This window comes from Lycorma delicatula, chromosome 11 (genome assembly GCF_047948215.1).
Source record: "Lycorma delicatula isolate Av1 chromosome 11, ASM4794821v1, whole genome shotgun sequence".
Classification (NCBI taxonomy): domain Eukaryota; kingdom Metazoa; phylum Arthropoda; class Insecta; order Hemiptera; family Fulgoridae; genus Lycorma; species Lycorma delicatula.
Window position 1 is genome coordinate 50,151,487 of NC_134465.1, and position 17,163 is coordinate 50,168,649.

Below are 17,163 nucleotides of genomic sequence, written 5' to 3' on the forward strand. Positions count from 1 at the left end.
ATTTCGTCTAATTAAGGTCATATTTTTCTTAGGCATATTTGTTAACAAATAAAAAGTAACAATATTTGCAAAAGAAATGTATCGCAAAGTCGCACTAGCATCCCAAAAAATCCTGTTGTAGTCGACTGCTATGTTATGACGTCACAGGTGAGTGGTAGAATTAAATAAATTAATAATATTGATTGTGTAAATAAGTAACTTGGTCTGTTTCGGTCTGGAACTTGATCGTCCGGTCGACTCCGTACCTGCTGCGTTAAGACTCGCGGCTACACCGGTCTGCCGATTGTATTAGCGAAATTTGTTCATGTAAGTTGTCACATTACATTAGTTTAGTTAGTGCCGCCCCACCCGAGCGAATTAAATACGGTATGCGCGCGTGATTTACTTAGAATCATTGAATTAAATAAACGAAAAATTATTATATTCAAATAAAATGATAAATATTTTTAATTAAGTTGTGTGTGTAAGCCGTGCATTAGAAACAACTGTTATCATTTTTTTTTTTTAGGTAGATTTCATAAGAAAGATACTTATTGTAATGGGTACCATGATTCGACTTCCGGAAAATTTCGACATATCTTCGCGTTTCACATCCCCCACACCCCAAAACAACCGTCAGTTCAAAAGTTTATATATATTTTTGTTTTTTCCACTTTCTTGTGGGCACGATAACTGCCGTAATTTTGCACCAATCACTTTCAAATTGATACATAAAATGTAACGACCCAAAATCTATTTGTAATATTTATAGATATTTGTAATAGATATTTATAGATATAATAGACAGATATTTATAATAGAAAGCAAAAACAGATGATTATTTTTTTTTATTCATTTCAAAAAAGCGTACGATTGCATACATAGGCCTTCGATGTTAAAAATTCTGAGAAATCTCGGATTGGATCCTAAATTCATAAATATGATCGGTTTAACATTGACAAATACAAAATCTAAAGTGAAGTTTCGTGGCGAATTTTCCGAACCTTTTTACATAAAATCCGGATTAAGACAAGGCGACGGACTTTCGCTTTATTATTTAATTGTGCGCTAGAATTTCTGATGCGCGAACGGTTTAAAATTAATCGAAAAAATATTCACATAGGATACAAAAGAGATAACTTAAATTTAAATTGGCTAGGATTTGCCGACGACTTAGTTTTACTAGCTAATAGTATCGCAGAAGCCAGAATACAAATAACAAGTATAGAAGAACTTGCGAATAAAATTGGACTTAAAATTTCTTACGAAAAGACTAAAATGATGGCTATAGATCCTTTAGTTATTAATTCTGTGAATATTAATGGAAACAAAGTAGAACTTGTACAAAAATTTAAATATCTTGTAGAGATCATTACTTGTAATTGTAAAGAAAAACAAAATTGGACCGAAAGACTTAATAAATTATTTAAAGTGCTACAAGTAACCAAAAATACTTGCAACAAAAAATCGCTCTAGATTTACACTAAAATTAGACATTAAAAAACTGTGGTTAAACCAGTAATTATTTACGCGAGCGAGACTTTATTTAGATTAAATCAGAAAAAAAGGGCTAAACCTTTTCTTAAAGTTGAACGCAGGATTCTTAGAACCTACATAAACAAAAAATATAAACACGAAAATCAGTACAGATTATCGCCTAATAAATTTCTGTACGAAAACTTGGAATCCTTAATCGATACTATGAAAAAGAAGCGAATATCTTTCTGCGCACACTTGTTAAGATTACCGCAGGATAGGATTACTAAGAGAATTATCGATCGATTTTGGTCTTTAAAAAATCCGCCATTATGGATCAAAGAAATTAAAGAAGACATGCAAGAATTAAATTTGACTTACGAAGATTTACTTAAATCCGAAAAATTAAAATTTGTTATTAAAGATCCGAATACGAACTTTAAAGTAAGAACTTTTAATTATACGAAAAGGTTTTATTCAGAAGAGGTTCGTAAAACAAGATCATTAAGAATGACTAAATATTGGGAGAAAGTAAAAGCTAAGAACTTAAAGGCCAAAAGATTGGCAAAAAAGACTTGAATTATTCTGACTAAAATGGTTCTTTGTGGCCTGAAAAGTAAAATAAATAATATATATATATATATATATTTCACTTTCTTGTGGACACGATAACTGCTGTAAATTTGCGCCAGACATTTTCAAATTGATACATAAAATATAACGACCTAAAATCTCGGACGAGTTCGTTAATGGAAAAAATCGGCTCATCGGAGGAGAAAGTAGGGTTTTTTTCGAAACAACAAAATATCGCTATAACTCTCTTATTAAGTAAAATATCGAACTTGTTTTATGTTCCTACTATTCTTTGGGTTTTGAAGATAAAAAAGATCATTCCTTCTCTTTTTAGGCACAGTATCGAATTGGTTTAAAGTGGTCGTTAGTCCTCTAAACATTACATAAAACTTTTGTCGGAAACAATTTTTGATATAACTCTTACAGCAAGGGATGACCAAAATGTTCCTGGATTTGTATGATGGGACTTGTTTTATGGTAAACATGTGAAACTTTTTTCACATGCAAACGTTGTCGTATTGAATAAATTTGAAGTTTTTCTTACTTTAACGTAGAAATCTTTTTTGTCCACATACTTAAATCTGATGTATGTGCGCAAGTGCGTATGTATGTGAGACTTTGAATAAACAAATAATTACTGATTTTATTCCAAACAAAATACCAACACACTATCTAGATCATGTCAGGAATGCTACTCTAAAAACAAATAAATAGAGGAACCTCAATAACTTTTCTAAAATTACTAGAGAATCTAGTAATTCTTTTAAGTTCTGATATTCGGTAAGGGATACTGCTGATATACAATGAAGTAAAAAGATTAATTTCCTTTTCTTTAATTAATTTCTTTAATTGATAACTTCACCCCGAAGGAGTCAAGGGCCTCCATCTACGAGTTAAATTCTTCCCTGAGATAACACAAATGTATCCTGCAAATTTGAAAGAAATCGGTCGGTTGGTTCTTGCGTGATGTAAGAACAGACAAACTTTTGGTTTTTTTTATTTTCGTTCCGACCACTGCGGATCACGTTTTCATAGTTTTTGACTTCTCTTTTTTCACAAAAGCTTTTCATTCTTTTGCTCTGTTGTTGTCGCCTTTCTTCCATCCACCTATTCAGATTTATATCCTTCTTTTTTCTTTTTCTCTGGATACTTAGATTCTCGAATTACTTTTTTAAATGTCATTACACAGATCCTTAGAAATGTTTAATGTTTTTAAAACTGTTTCTATTTCTTTAAACCGGTTGGACATTGTGGTTCTGTTTTTGTGGAAATATTTGTTTTGTCAATCTACGATTGTTCATTCTGCATAAATCCCAATAAAACTGTAATCTTATTATTCGGATTAAGTCCCCTATTTTATCTGTATATTTGTGAATATTCTCGAATCACTTTGTAAATTCCGTTTTCATATTTTGGTCTATAAATTCTTCTTAAAATTGTTTTTTCTACTTTTGATATTTCTTGTTCTGAAAAAACTGCAGACATTCATACAGTGTTTCTGGTAAGACTACAGTTTAAACAGTACCTCAATTTGTAGTTATATGACTGATGTTTTTGTTGTAAGTGTTCTTCATGAGATGATTGGCGGTTTCCATTTTTCGTACTCTATTCTTTATCCCATTTTTTTTTTCAATTATATTCGGTGTTATTATTTCTCCCAAATATTAAAATTTTTGAACTCTATTTATTTCTTTTTAGTCGGTACTTATAAGGGTTCAAATTCTGTTTTCTTTGTCACTGGAAAACGAGTTAATTTTTTCATAAGAAATTTTAAGCCCAATTTTGTTTGCACATTCGCTTAGTTTTTGAGTTTTCATTTTAGTCTCGTCTATATTTCTTGTGAAAATTGCAATATCGTCTTTTTTCCCGGCTATATATATATATATATATATTTATGTAGCCGGAAAAGAAGATATATATATAAAATTGTAAATTCCAAACAAACTTTATGCATTTTAACATTGTTTTTTTTTCTAATTATTTATTGTAAATTAAAATAATTCTAATAATAATAGTATAGAATTATGATAATACTCTCAAGAATTTATATAGTTATTAACAAAAATTTAAAACCAGGCACGACGATGAATATGGGTGTTGTGGCATGTTGTATATTAAATCACGTATTATATTAACTAAAAAATAAATTAACTATTAAAGAAAATAAAATAATCAAACGATTCCGTTATGTCTACTGTTTAAAATTTTATCTTAATAATTTTGTATTAAAGGTGGCTAAAATAAAATTGAAATTATTATGAAAATAATAATATTATTTAAAAGTTAATAACTTTCTCTACAATTTATACAATGTAAATTTATCAAATTTATATTAAAATAAGTTGATTTAACCGATGCTACCATGATTTATTTGTTACTCACAAGAAAAATCATCGTCTAAATTCTCAAAATTGATCTCCCCCCCCCCAAAAAAAAAGCAAAAGAAAAAAAAAGTTTTTTTTCTAACCTCCGGGACCACCGTTAGATGAATGAGATGAATGATTTATAGCGCGTGTGAAAATGCCATGCCTGACCGGGATTCGAACCCGGGACCGCCGAATGAAAGGCCGAGACGCTATCACTCGCGCCACAAAGGCCGGCAAAAAAAATAAGTTTTTTATTAAATCAAACTCTACTTATTTATTTTATTATATATTTTCAATTAATGGGCTGTTTTAAATAATTTTTTTTGTTTGTAGAATAAACTACATTTTTTATATAGATGACTTGATTTAACTTACTAAAAAATACTACATCAGTTTGCATATCCAGGCTATAATTTGGTCGTTTTTTGTATTCTCTTTAAATCATTAAACTTTTTTTTTTAGTTTTTTCTTTTTTTTTTTTTTCTTCTTAATATATCGGCTCCGCTCGCACACATAGAAGTGTCGGGCTCTCACAGACTAAAACCTCTCCCTCAACCACACGCAAAGACTGGACGTACTCTTTAAAGTTACACTTAAAATACGACATGATTCAGGGAAACGGAAACATTTTTAAATTAAATATTATAATGAAAAAATTATATTAAATAAATTTAAATAGAAAAAATATCATTTACGAATACATGCACAAAATTAATTTTTTTGAAGATGTCTTGCATGTGAAATTCGTTTATGTATGACATTCCTGGACTTCTGTAATGAAATTCTACAATCTGTTAACGCAACATTTCAGCAATTGCTGTTCGGATCTTGGCTTTTATTTCTTTTGATGTAACAGCTTGACTGCTATATACTTTGCTTTTAAAATGATTCCATAAGAAAATAATCGCACATGGACAAATCAAGATATCTGGAAGGATATGAAATATTTCTCGAAATTATACGGTTGTCAAACGATTAACGTATAGCAGCAGCAAATAATATTCGTGATGTTAATCCATCTTATTGAAACCAAGCCCTTGTCAATAATTTATGGAAAATTTTTAGTTTTGGCGCGAAAAAGTTTTTTCAGCACGGTGACATATCGATTGATATGACTGAAGTCGTCAGACCATCCTTCTTTACAAAAATCTGATGTGAACATCACATGACTTCCTTCTACGCCTACTAAATTACATATACACATTTTTTTAAGATGAAAAGTATATAAAATTTTATTTCATTAATAACTTCTGATATTCTTTTTATTGTTATTATTGAATTATTATTTATTGTAATTTTTTTTACAATCACAGATTAATAAATTATTAATAAATCAGTTATTTAAATGTAAAAAAAAAAAAGTTAAAGAAAAGGAGATGAAGTCGGATTTGAACCGATGTTCCTTCCTCTTGTAAGATCCAAATATTTCATTAATTAAAATTTATTTGGCTATAACTCTGGAACCAATGAAAATAAGTACCATTTATGAAATATCATTGAAAAGCTCTCAATGAGGGCTTATTGCAGTTAAAAAAAAGTAAAAAATCTTGGAATCTTGGAGAGCTGCATCAAATCAGTCAAATGGCTGAAGATTAAAAAAAAAACTAATCGGAGATTTTCTTCCATCATTATTATTTTGGAATAGTAAAATATAAAATATATCTTTAATTCTGCGGTTACAGTAATGACAGGATGAAGTGTAAGCGAAGGGAATGATGTTAAAAAAAATACGTTACACTATAGAAAGGTGTGCGCATGATGCGTGTATGGTATACTCGCTCCAGCAGCTTCTTCACTCAACTGTGCAATCCCTTCTGGCTCGAGACGCAATGAAAGATGTTTGTCCTTCCTGCATAATTTATTTTACGGGAGTATTTAAAATTAAGGGAAGAAAATAACCGGCTGTTCTCTTCTGCACTGTAGTGTGAAATAAGGAAGACTTGTCTTCAAGTGTATATATATATATATATATATATATATATATATAAAAGGGGTGGGGATATATAAATTATTTTAGATGCGGTTCTTACGTACTTACCTTCTACAACTGGCATTCTAAAATGAAAATAACTATATACGTTTGATGTTACCATCAGGTTTTTTTTATTATGAATAAGGGTTTATGATGTAGGGTTGAAATAAAAATAGGGGAGTCGATGTGTAGGTGACTCTATAGTCATGCAATTTTTGATCTGTCAGTTGCAGCTGCTGTAACTGACTGTCTTTTGTCATTAGTTTCAGTTTCATCGGTATTGTCTAGTTTAACTGTCATAAATGTTTTAAGTTATAAAAAAAAATGTAGAAAATTATTTTTAGTTTTAAAAATATATCAAATTTTAATTTATTAAATTAATAATTTTAATAATTAAAGAGACATCTCGGTAACTATTTACTAAAAAATTAGAATGTAGAGAAAAACAGTTTGATAATGCTCAATGTTTTACTGTTAGAAAATTAAAGAAAATGGTACCTTTTTGTTTTAAGCCCCCCACTTTTTTCGCATTTTTTTCACGTAAAATTTACTTGATACAGCATGTTATATAATAATTGAATAAAATAACAGAAAACATACTAACATGCTGTTTTATACCGGTCATTTTAAATATATTAATATATTTTACATATTAACTTATTAGTCAAGGTTAGCGAGCGAAGCGAACGTAGGATAATATCAAATGAAGCAATAACGGATTGAAAAATGTACCTGACAGAGGTGTGTGTGTGTGCTAATCATTTACTAAAAAACCCAAAAAAAGGTAAGCGGTTCAGCAATGATGGTAGAAATAGACGAGTCCTCATAATCAAAAATAAAGTACAATAGAGACAGAATTCTTTCTAATCAGTGGGTATTTGGAAGTATTTGCGGAGAAATTATAAATATAAACTAACCAAACTTAACCTACGCTAGCTAACCTTGACTAATTAACAATAATGTTTTGATTATTTAAATGATAAATTCAGTAATTATTGCAATTATTTTTTTCTTTTTAACCACCGGGACCACTGTTATGTATTGCTTCAGAGGATGATGAGATGAATGAAAACTGTAGCGTGTGAAAGTGCCTTGCCTGACCGGGATTCGAACCCGGGACCTCCGGATGAAAGGCCGAGACGCTACCACTCGCGCCACGGAGGCCGGCAGATATTTATTATTTAGATAATCAAATCATTATTATTAATTAATCAAGGTTAACGAGCGAAGCGAGCGTAGGTTAAGTTTGATTAGATTATATTTATAGTAATAAGCAGTTAATGCTTATACTCAGTGATTTTTTAGTCCTGTTCCCAATTGTTAATGTCTGGTAATTTTTTTCTAAGAAAGGGAAATTTTGTTTTGTGACACGAAGTTGGTAGTGCTATTCAACCGGTATAGATACGGCAGCGTAAGTTGATTCTCCTTGAGCTGTGTAAACTTTTTTGCCGTTTCCGGTCGTGTTACGAACAGAATGTCTTTTACCACAGAACGAGTTTTCATTCTTGAACAATATTTCTCTACGAAATCGTACGCGAGTTTACAAGAATCATTTCATATTAAATTTGTTGGTGTTCCTCCGCCAGAAAAATGTCAATTTCTAGGTTGGCAATACGATTTCGAGAGAAAGGTAGTGTTTGCGACAGAATATGTAGCGGTCGACCGACTCGCTTGACAAATGACGTTTTAGAGAATGTGAAAACAAGATCGCTCAATTCTCCACGGAAAAATTTACGAAAAAATTCCACGAAAATCGGTTTATCATATCCGACTTATTTAGCGGTATTCATCCGAGAATGTGAAAACAAGACTGTTCAATTCTCCACGGAAAAGTTTAGGAAAACTTTCCACGCAAGTGAGTTTGTCATACTCGAGTGTTCAGAAAGCCGCTAAAAAATTGAAATTGTATCTGTATCACGTACGATTAGTCCTAGAACTTCAGCCTCCAGATTTAAACAAGCGATTGCAATATTGCCGTCGGTTTAGGTCTCTCGTAAACGATAACGGAATCGAATTTTTAAACACAGTGTTCTTTAGTGATGAAGCTTGGATCCATCTCGACGGTTACTTTCAAAAATCACTTTGAAATTGATACATAAAATATAACCACCCAAAATCTCGGTCGAATTCATTAATGAACAAAATCAGACCATGGGGGTGGAAATGGGTGGGCTTTTTTGAAAAAACAAAATATCGCTATAACCTTCTTATTAAGTAAAATATCAAATTCGTTTAAAGTTCCTACTATTCTTTGAATAAGGACCTAACCTTTATCTAAGTAAAATTTTTTGATATTACCAACCATTGGCCCAGGGGCTGGAAAAAATGGGGTTTCGAAGACAAAAAAATATACCTCCCTTAATAGGCACTGTATGAAATCGATTTAAAGTGTCGTTAGACGTCTAAACATTACCTAAAACCTTTGTGTGAAACAATTTTTGATATGACCAGCCTTTACGGCAACGGATGACCAAAATATTGCTGGAATTGTTAAGAAGCAATATGTCGTATGCTAAACATATGAAAATTTTTTTCTCATCCAACCATTGTCGTATTGAGTAAATTTGAAGTTTTTTTCGTATCTTTAAGATGGAAATCTTTTTTATCCCCTACTTAGGTGAAATCTACCTCCTCCTTCCGGCATCCCGAAAGGGATTTTCTTTAATTATTTTGTGAAAAAAAAACAAAACATAGCATTAATATTAATGATATATTAACATGGAAAATATAATATCATGTAATAAGTATATTAATTTTTCTAAAAAAAAATTCTGTACAGTGTGTAGCTCATCCATCTTCTCCTTTTGAATGACATATTTCTAATTTACACGTTATAGTAGATTTTAACAATAAGACATAAAGCAAATAAAATTATGTACAAAACATTTATAAGAAATTTATTAGAAATTTTTTATTTATTTAAAAAATTTAAACAAAGCTTTATCCCCTATATTACGAGAACAACAATTTTGTAATTTATTGGCTGGTGAGAGACTTTTTTTTTTTAATTTTTAATTTTCCTTATGAGTACGTTGCAATATATTCAACTAGCGAATAAGAAGTAACCACCTCCTCCTCTTCCTCCTCCTTCTACTCCTCTTCCGATGGTCCAATAAGATGAGGATGACATTTTGACACGTAAATGAGGTATAGTCTTGTACAGACTCGGGCCGGCCGTTTGGTTAATTGAATCCCAACCACCAAAGTACACCCATATCCACGGTGTAGTATTCACGGATTTGAATACTAAATCGTGGATACCGGTGTTCTTTGGTGGTTGGGTTTCAATTAACCACACATCTCAGGAATGGTCGAACTGAGACTGTACAAGACTACACTTCATTTACCCTCATACATATCATCCTCTGAAGTATTATCTGAACGGTAGTTACCGGAGGCTAAACAGGAAAAGAAAGAAGAAGTGAATAACAAGTAACCACCTCCTACTCCTCCTCCTCCACCTCCTACTATTCCTCCTCCCATGCCCCAATGAGATGAGGATGACATTTTGACACGTAAATGAGATATAGTCTTGTAGAGACTCGGGCCGGCCGTTTAGTTAATTGAATCCCAACCACCAAAGTACACCTATATCCACGGTGTAGTATTCAAATCCGTTTTGAATTCTAGATCACGGTTACCGGCGTTCTTTAATGGTTGGGTTTCAATTAACCACACATCTCAGGAATGGTTGACCTGAGACTGTACAAGACTACACTTCGTTTACATTCATACATATCGTCACCATTATGCTAAAATAACAAATGTGAAAAATCGTATTTTGTAGATTTGTCAGTTTATGACTAATCTGAACGTCCTGCATCTTGTGGTAAATTATCTGATGCATATCTCTTTTAGGAAGCCTAATTTAAACCTTTTCACTTTTACTAATATGCATTCCTATTCAAAATTTAACATTGAAACTGTTGTTTAGCTTTCCTGAAAAGTTGAGTTTTTCACATTTGTTACTTTAACATAGTGGGGACGATATCATCCTCTAAAATAATAACTTACGGTTGTTTCAGAGGCTAAACAGTAAAAGAAGTATTCAAATCCGTATAAAAACAAATACATTTTTCTAGGATTTGAACATCAGAACTTCGAAATATATTTAGAAAAGTTAAGTGTCGGAGATATATTAAAAAAAAAGTTATTGGATTGAAGGAAAACACTTTTATTGAATTATAGATTTAAAAATAAATTTTCATATGAATTTTTTTTTTTTTTTTTAATTTAACGGTTTCTTTTTGAGTAATTAATAAGATTATGTAGCTGGAGAAATACCGGATAATTTGTTATTTAAGGAAAAAAATAATGAAAGTTCTTAACGTTTTATTTTAGATAGGATTTGATAGTAAGTATTTAGTAAATATTATCGATAAAAATTTGGAAGTAGTTCACAAATGTAATCGCATCTCGATTAATCGAGACTAAAATAAGCCTATATAAATATATACCCACACACACACACACACACACACACACACACACACACACACACACACATATATATATCTTGTTTGAGGGCGTCAATTTAACTTAATTGACTATTAGACAAGCAATATACTCACGTCAGTATATTCACGTTTTTGTTTTTAATAGCTGTTTATACGGTCATTCTTCATTTACATACAAAATCTTGTTTTTTTTTTTTTTATGGTGGGAGTAACTTGAGTTTTGTACGGCAGACAATCGCGTGTTCTAAACGTACGCGCGCGCACATTAACATGAACATTTCTGTACGGGAGTGAGAAAGTAAAAATGTGTGTGTGTGTGTTTGTGTATGTAAGACAGAGAGAGTGATCACTTGAACCATAAGATAATATTGAACTTAAGTTATTGTCGGATGTCCAGCCACTTTCATATAAACAAGTTTTAGCCTCCCATTATATATATATATATATATATATATATACACACACTGCATTCACTATTACGTTAATACGTGTATATATATATATACACGAGTATATTATGGTCCATGAAACACACTTTACTCATCTCTGTACCTGCTTAACAAATTATACGACCTTTACCGTCAGTCAATGTTATGGCCTTCACACGCTAAGCTATGCTAATGTTAGCCAATTAATATAACTATTCATTATAATAAAATAATATTTAAAATTTAAATCGATAATAATCTTTAAATAAAATCGATAGTTTTTTTTTTTTTAAGAAGAAAATTGTGAAAGAGTTGTTATTATTATGATTATATGATTTGTAATGACTCTTCGAAAAAAAATACTGCATTATTTTCGGTTACACGGTGGGTTTGGAGGGTGAAATTGAGTTTTCTTTACGTTTTGAAGTATGAAACTACAATATTACCAATCAATTAAAATATAATTTCTTTATATAAATTATATATTTTTATATCCGGCTCAAAAATCTCCAAAAATACTAGATCACTTTCATTAATATATATATTATATATTATAGTAGTTTATCTGAAGTTGTGGATGTGAAAATTTGTTGAAGATTGGTTGAGTTGTTCATGAGTTATGCTCAATTTAAGGTCGAAAATAGACAACATAGAATCAAATTTGAGGTTATATTGACTTTGTATTGGTTAATTTTTAATACGCGTTTATGCAGTGAGACTGTGGTGAGTTTAAACATGATGTTTGTGTGTAGGATCTACTCGTTATTTTTAATTATTTCATTAAATTATAGTTATAATAATTTAATTTCTTAATAAACAGAAAATATAAACAAAAATTATACTTTTTATTAGCTTTTATTTAACTTGCTTTAGTTATAATCAGATCTTGCAACTGCTATATCTTTTGATCTATCGTATGAAAATCAATGAAATTTGGTACACGTATGTAACTTCGATGACAATACAATACTACGGTGTTAGAATTTGGATATGACCCGCCTCTACGCTCTACCCTTACGCTAAATTCATGCATTTAGTTGAAAGTTTTCATTTCTCATGAACTATCGAAGTTTACACATTGAAGTTTCTTCGATGTGTAAAAATAAATATTTTTACTTTTACTATTAGTCTTAAAGAAATATACAAAAAAAATTTACAAAAATATATTTGATTACATATAAAAAAATATTTTTTAAAAAAGCTTTTATTTAACTAATATTAATATTAACATTAATAAAAAAAATGAAACAAATTAGAAAAACCCTCTAAAAAGTAAATAATAAGAATTAAATAAAATTGAGAATTTTAAACAAAAAAATATAATATATTAACAAATATAAAAATGCACTGAAAAGAAAAAAAATTATATAAATATCTAATAAATAACCAATAAATAAATGTAATAATTATTAAATTTTAAAATTAAAAGTAATGAAAATATTTAGTTAAATAAAAGCGTGGCGCAGTTTTTATAACAATCTTTTCGAATAAGTATTTATAGACATTTGCTGAATTTTAAAATATATTTTTTGTTTCATGAGGTTGTTTAGTATTTATTTATCTCTAATAAAATAAATCAAGTTTTAATTCTTTGATGGTTCAAATTTGCACCGAGATGACCTTTAAGGGTTAATAAGATTAAAAATAAAAATTAAATTTAGAAATACTTATTCAAAAACATTATTTTTATTACATTTACTGTTCATAGGGTAAGGGTTGGTCATATAAAAAATTGTTTCAGACAAAAGTTTTAGGTAACGTTTAGAGGACTAACGACCACTTAAACCGATTCAATACTGTGTCTATTAAGGGAGGTATGATTTTTTTTTTGTCTTCGAAACCAAAATTTTTCCACTCCCTGGGCCAATGGTTGGTGATATCAAAAGACTTTACTTAAATAGGTTGTAGGCTCTTATTCAAAGAATAGTAGGAACTTTAAAATAATTAAATATTTTACTTAATAAAAAAGTTACAGCAATTTTTTTTTCGAAAAATCCCCATTTCCAACTCCATGGTCTGATTTTGGCCGTTAACGAACTCGACCGAGATTTTGGGATGTATTATTTTTAAGAAACAATTTGAAAGTGATTGGCACAAAATTACGGCAGTTATCGTGTCCACAAGAAAATGAAGTATATATAAACTTTTCAGCTGACGGTGGTTTTGGGAAATGGTGGATGTGAAACGCGAAGATATGTGGAAATTTACTGAAAGTCGAATCATGGTACCCATTACAATAGGTAGCTTTCTTATTAAATCTACCTAAAATGTACAGTTAGTACCAACATAACACTGTATTTTATTGTTCTGTCAAATAATTAAATAAAATGTTTTTTTTTAAAACAAATACACAATTTTTAGAAGATTTTGCTAAGAAAATCCAAAAATAATACAATTTAAGTTATTTTTAATTAATATTAAATAACCAGATATAATATAAATGGTTATTACCAACATAACATTCAATTATTTTAAATGTCGATTGCCCAGTCGATTGCAATAAAAAATGGAGGTGCACAACTAAATGTAACAAAAGTCCTAAATACAAAATTTTAATATTCTACGGCTAATTGTTTTTGAGAATGTGTAAAAGATAAAAACAAGATAGACTTTGGAAATAAAAATTATTCTAATATACTAAGATCATATTAATGTTAAAAAAAAAAAAAAAATGGCTTTCGTTAGCCAATTATTTCTAATTCTGAAAGAAAATAACTATAGTGACCTTTTTATATAAAAAATAAAATCACTATAAGGTACCTGAGGTTCATATTACTGTAGCTAACAAGGGGAAGGCGCGCGCGCTTCGGGACACCGATTTGAATCACATTGCGTGTCTGAATAGTACACTGTTTTACGTGTCTTCATCACAAAATACTAACATGCAATATTCAGTTAAACTCGTGAAAAATGGCCCGAAAAATTTCCCTAGAATTTTATATTAGTTTATATATTAATTTTGTTTCACATCTCTCAAAGTTGTTCTGTAGTATAAGTGAAAACGTGTCGGACCGTAATCATGCACACGTCATTTCGAATCCGCCTTCACATACATGTATTTTTTTTAACTTTTTTTTTTTAATTTAAATATATTGATTTATTAATAATTATTAGCCTCTGTAAAAATATTTGAATTAAAATGAAAAGTACATAAATTTTTTTTTTATAGTTATTTTCTGTAATGTTATTGAATTATTATTTATTGTTAATTTTTTTTTACAATCAGAAGTTAATAATTTATTAATAAATCAATATATATAAATTAAAAAAAAAAAGTTAAAAAAATATGTATATGAAGTCGGATTTGAACCGATGTGCCTTCCCGTTATAAGATCCAAATATTACATTAATTAAAATTTTATTTGGCTATAACTCTGGAACCAATGAAAATAAGTACCACTTATAAATATCATTGAAAGCTCTCAAATAGGGCTTATTACTGCAATTAAAAAAAAAGTCCAAAATCAAAATGTTTTGATTTTGGGCTTTTTTGGCCCACTCGATTGTAATCAAAAGAGGAGGTACACAACTAGATGTTACAACAGTCCTAATACAAAATTCTACGGCTAATCTTTTTTGAGTTATGCGAGATACATATGTACGTACAGCGTAACGCCGGCCGAGATTAATCAAAATGGATTCAGGGATTATCAAAATTGGTGTTTCCGTTGAAATCTGAAAACTCGAAATTTTTCGCGATCACAATACCTCCTTTACTTCGTACACTGAAATAAAAAAGAGTAATTGCCTACTTGGATCAAGGGGAAGCAGAGTAACCACGGTAAAGCAGAGCAGTGTCAAAAAATATATAACTATTTACAAAATAAATCTAGTTTCACTCCATATTAATAATTACTTCCGTGGCTGATTAGTTAGCTTCTCGGAATTTTGTGCGGAGTTCCGGGTTCGAATACCGTTGAGGTATGGCATTTTTTCATACGCTACGAATTCCTTTCGAGCTAGTAATCATAGCTGTTGATCCTTTCTCTTTCATAACAAAAACAAGATCTTTATCCCCCTTTTATAAACTAATAGGGGTGTAAAATCTTTAGTTATTTATTTTAGTATTTTATTATTTTTTAAACCGGAATATTCTCGATCTTAATATTAATATATTTTTAAATTTATAATATAATTTTTTATAAATATTTATGTCATGTAAATATTTTATTTTTTTTTATGTTTCAGTACTAAGCTTCGTATGAGATATCGTTTAAGATATTCTACATAAAAAGATCTATAAAGTGTTGAGTTAGGTACGTCAAAATTTTAATTATTTTATTAATTTAAAATCAATGTAAAATAGTAGTAATAATTTACATCTTTATCATATTGGAAATACAGTACATCCATTTTTAAGACCTATTACAAAATAAAACCGCTGTAAAATTAAAATAGAATACATATTTTTCCGTTCTGATTTTATCTTAATGTTAGTTTAAGAAATCTTTATATAAAACTTTTAAGTTTGATTACCTTTCAGCCGACCTCAGTGGCCGAGTAGGTAGTGTCCCGGCATTTTGTATGGAGATCCCGGGTTCGAATCCCGGTCAAGCATGATATATTTTCATACGCTACCGATTTTTACCGGGCTAATGATCATAGCTATTGATGCTCGCTTTTTCATAACAAAAATAATATCTTTCTCTCCCTTTTATAAACTAATACGGGTGTAAAATCTTCCTGTTGTTATTATTTTTTAAACCGAAGTATTCTCGATCTTAATATTAATATATTTGTAAATTATAAAAATCTTTTTGTAACGGATCCTACTCTATTCTATATATTTATATTATTTTTGACCACCATATTTTTAATTTCTTAAAATGTATTTTGTTTATTTAAATTATTTTATATAAATAATAATTATATATGTATATATATATATTATATATATATATATATATATACTAGCTTCGCCCTGCTATATATGTGTATAGAACTTCAAAAATTTTAAGTCGTTTTTACTTTTTTTTACGAAGTAAAGGAAGTATTGTGATCGCGAAAAATTTCAGTTTTTAGATCTCAACGGAAATATCCATTTTGACCATCCCTGAACCCATTTTGACTAGTTTCGGCGTGAAGCCTGTACGTACGTAAGCCCAAAACTATTTGGATTTTGGACTTTTTCTTAACTGCAGTAATAAGCCTTTATTTAGGGCTTTTCAATGGTATATCATAAGTGGTACTTATTTTCATTGGTTCCAGAGTTATAGCTAAATAAAATTTTAATTAATGAAATATTTGGATCTTACAAGGGGAAGTTCAAATCCGATTTCATATCCTTTTTTAATGCTCCAATATAGGAGCATTCTTATTTGCAGTGACTCGTACAGTGCTCTCCAGGCGTTAGAAAACTTATTCCAAACATCCTGTCGTCATTGACATATATGATAAAATCACTGAGTTAGATAAACGCAACAGAGAGGTAGGTTTTTGCTGGATCCCTAGCCACGTTGAGATTCTAGGTAACGTAAGAGCAGATTCTGCTGCCAAAGAACCGTGTATTCAACCTCCTTTCACCATCCGAGTTACTACCTTTGATTTTTATTAATCGTGTAAAACAATCACTGAGAGCAAGATGGCAAAGTGACTGGGCGACTACCGTCGATAATAAACTCCGACGGATTAAAGATTCAGTATTGCTATGGGGCTCCTTTTGCAGAAAATCTCGTCGTGTTGAAGTGGTCCTCTGCCGATTACGCTTAGGACATACGAGGATCACACATGAATACCTAATGTCAGGAGAAGCCCCACCCCTATTCACACGATGCAACTGCCGCATGACTGTGCACCACATTCTCGTGGATTGCATATTTTATGCGGCGTTGCGTCGTCAGTTTAATATACCTAGAAACATCCGTGATATCTTGTGCAATAATAACAGATTTTTGGACCGGATGTTTCTCTTT

At 30.2% G+C, this 17,163-nt stretch overlaps 1 protein-coding gene across 1 annotated transcript in view; it reads left to right on the forward strand.

Moving 5' to 3' along the window:
• insc (spindle orientation adaptor protein inscuteable) overlaps positions 1-17,163 on the forward strand; it is a 253,116-nt gene that overhangs the window by 36,975 nt on the left and 198,978 nt on the right. Inside the window, exon 2 of the mRNA XM_075378868.1 lies at positions 15,440-15,507. The gene's annotated coding sequence lies outside the window, so the exon portion shown is untranslated. The remainder of the gene's footprint in view (positions 1-15,439; positions 15,508-17,163) is intronic.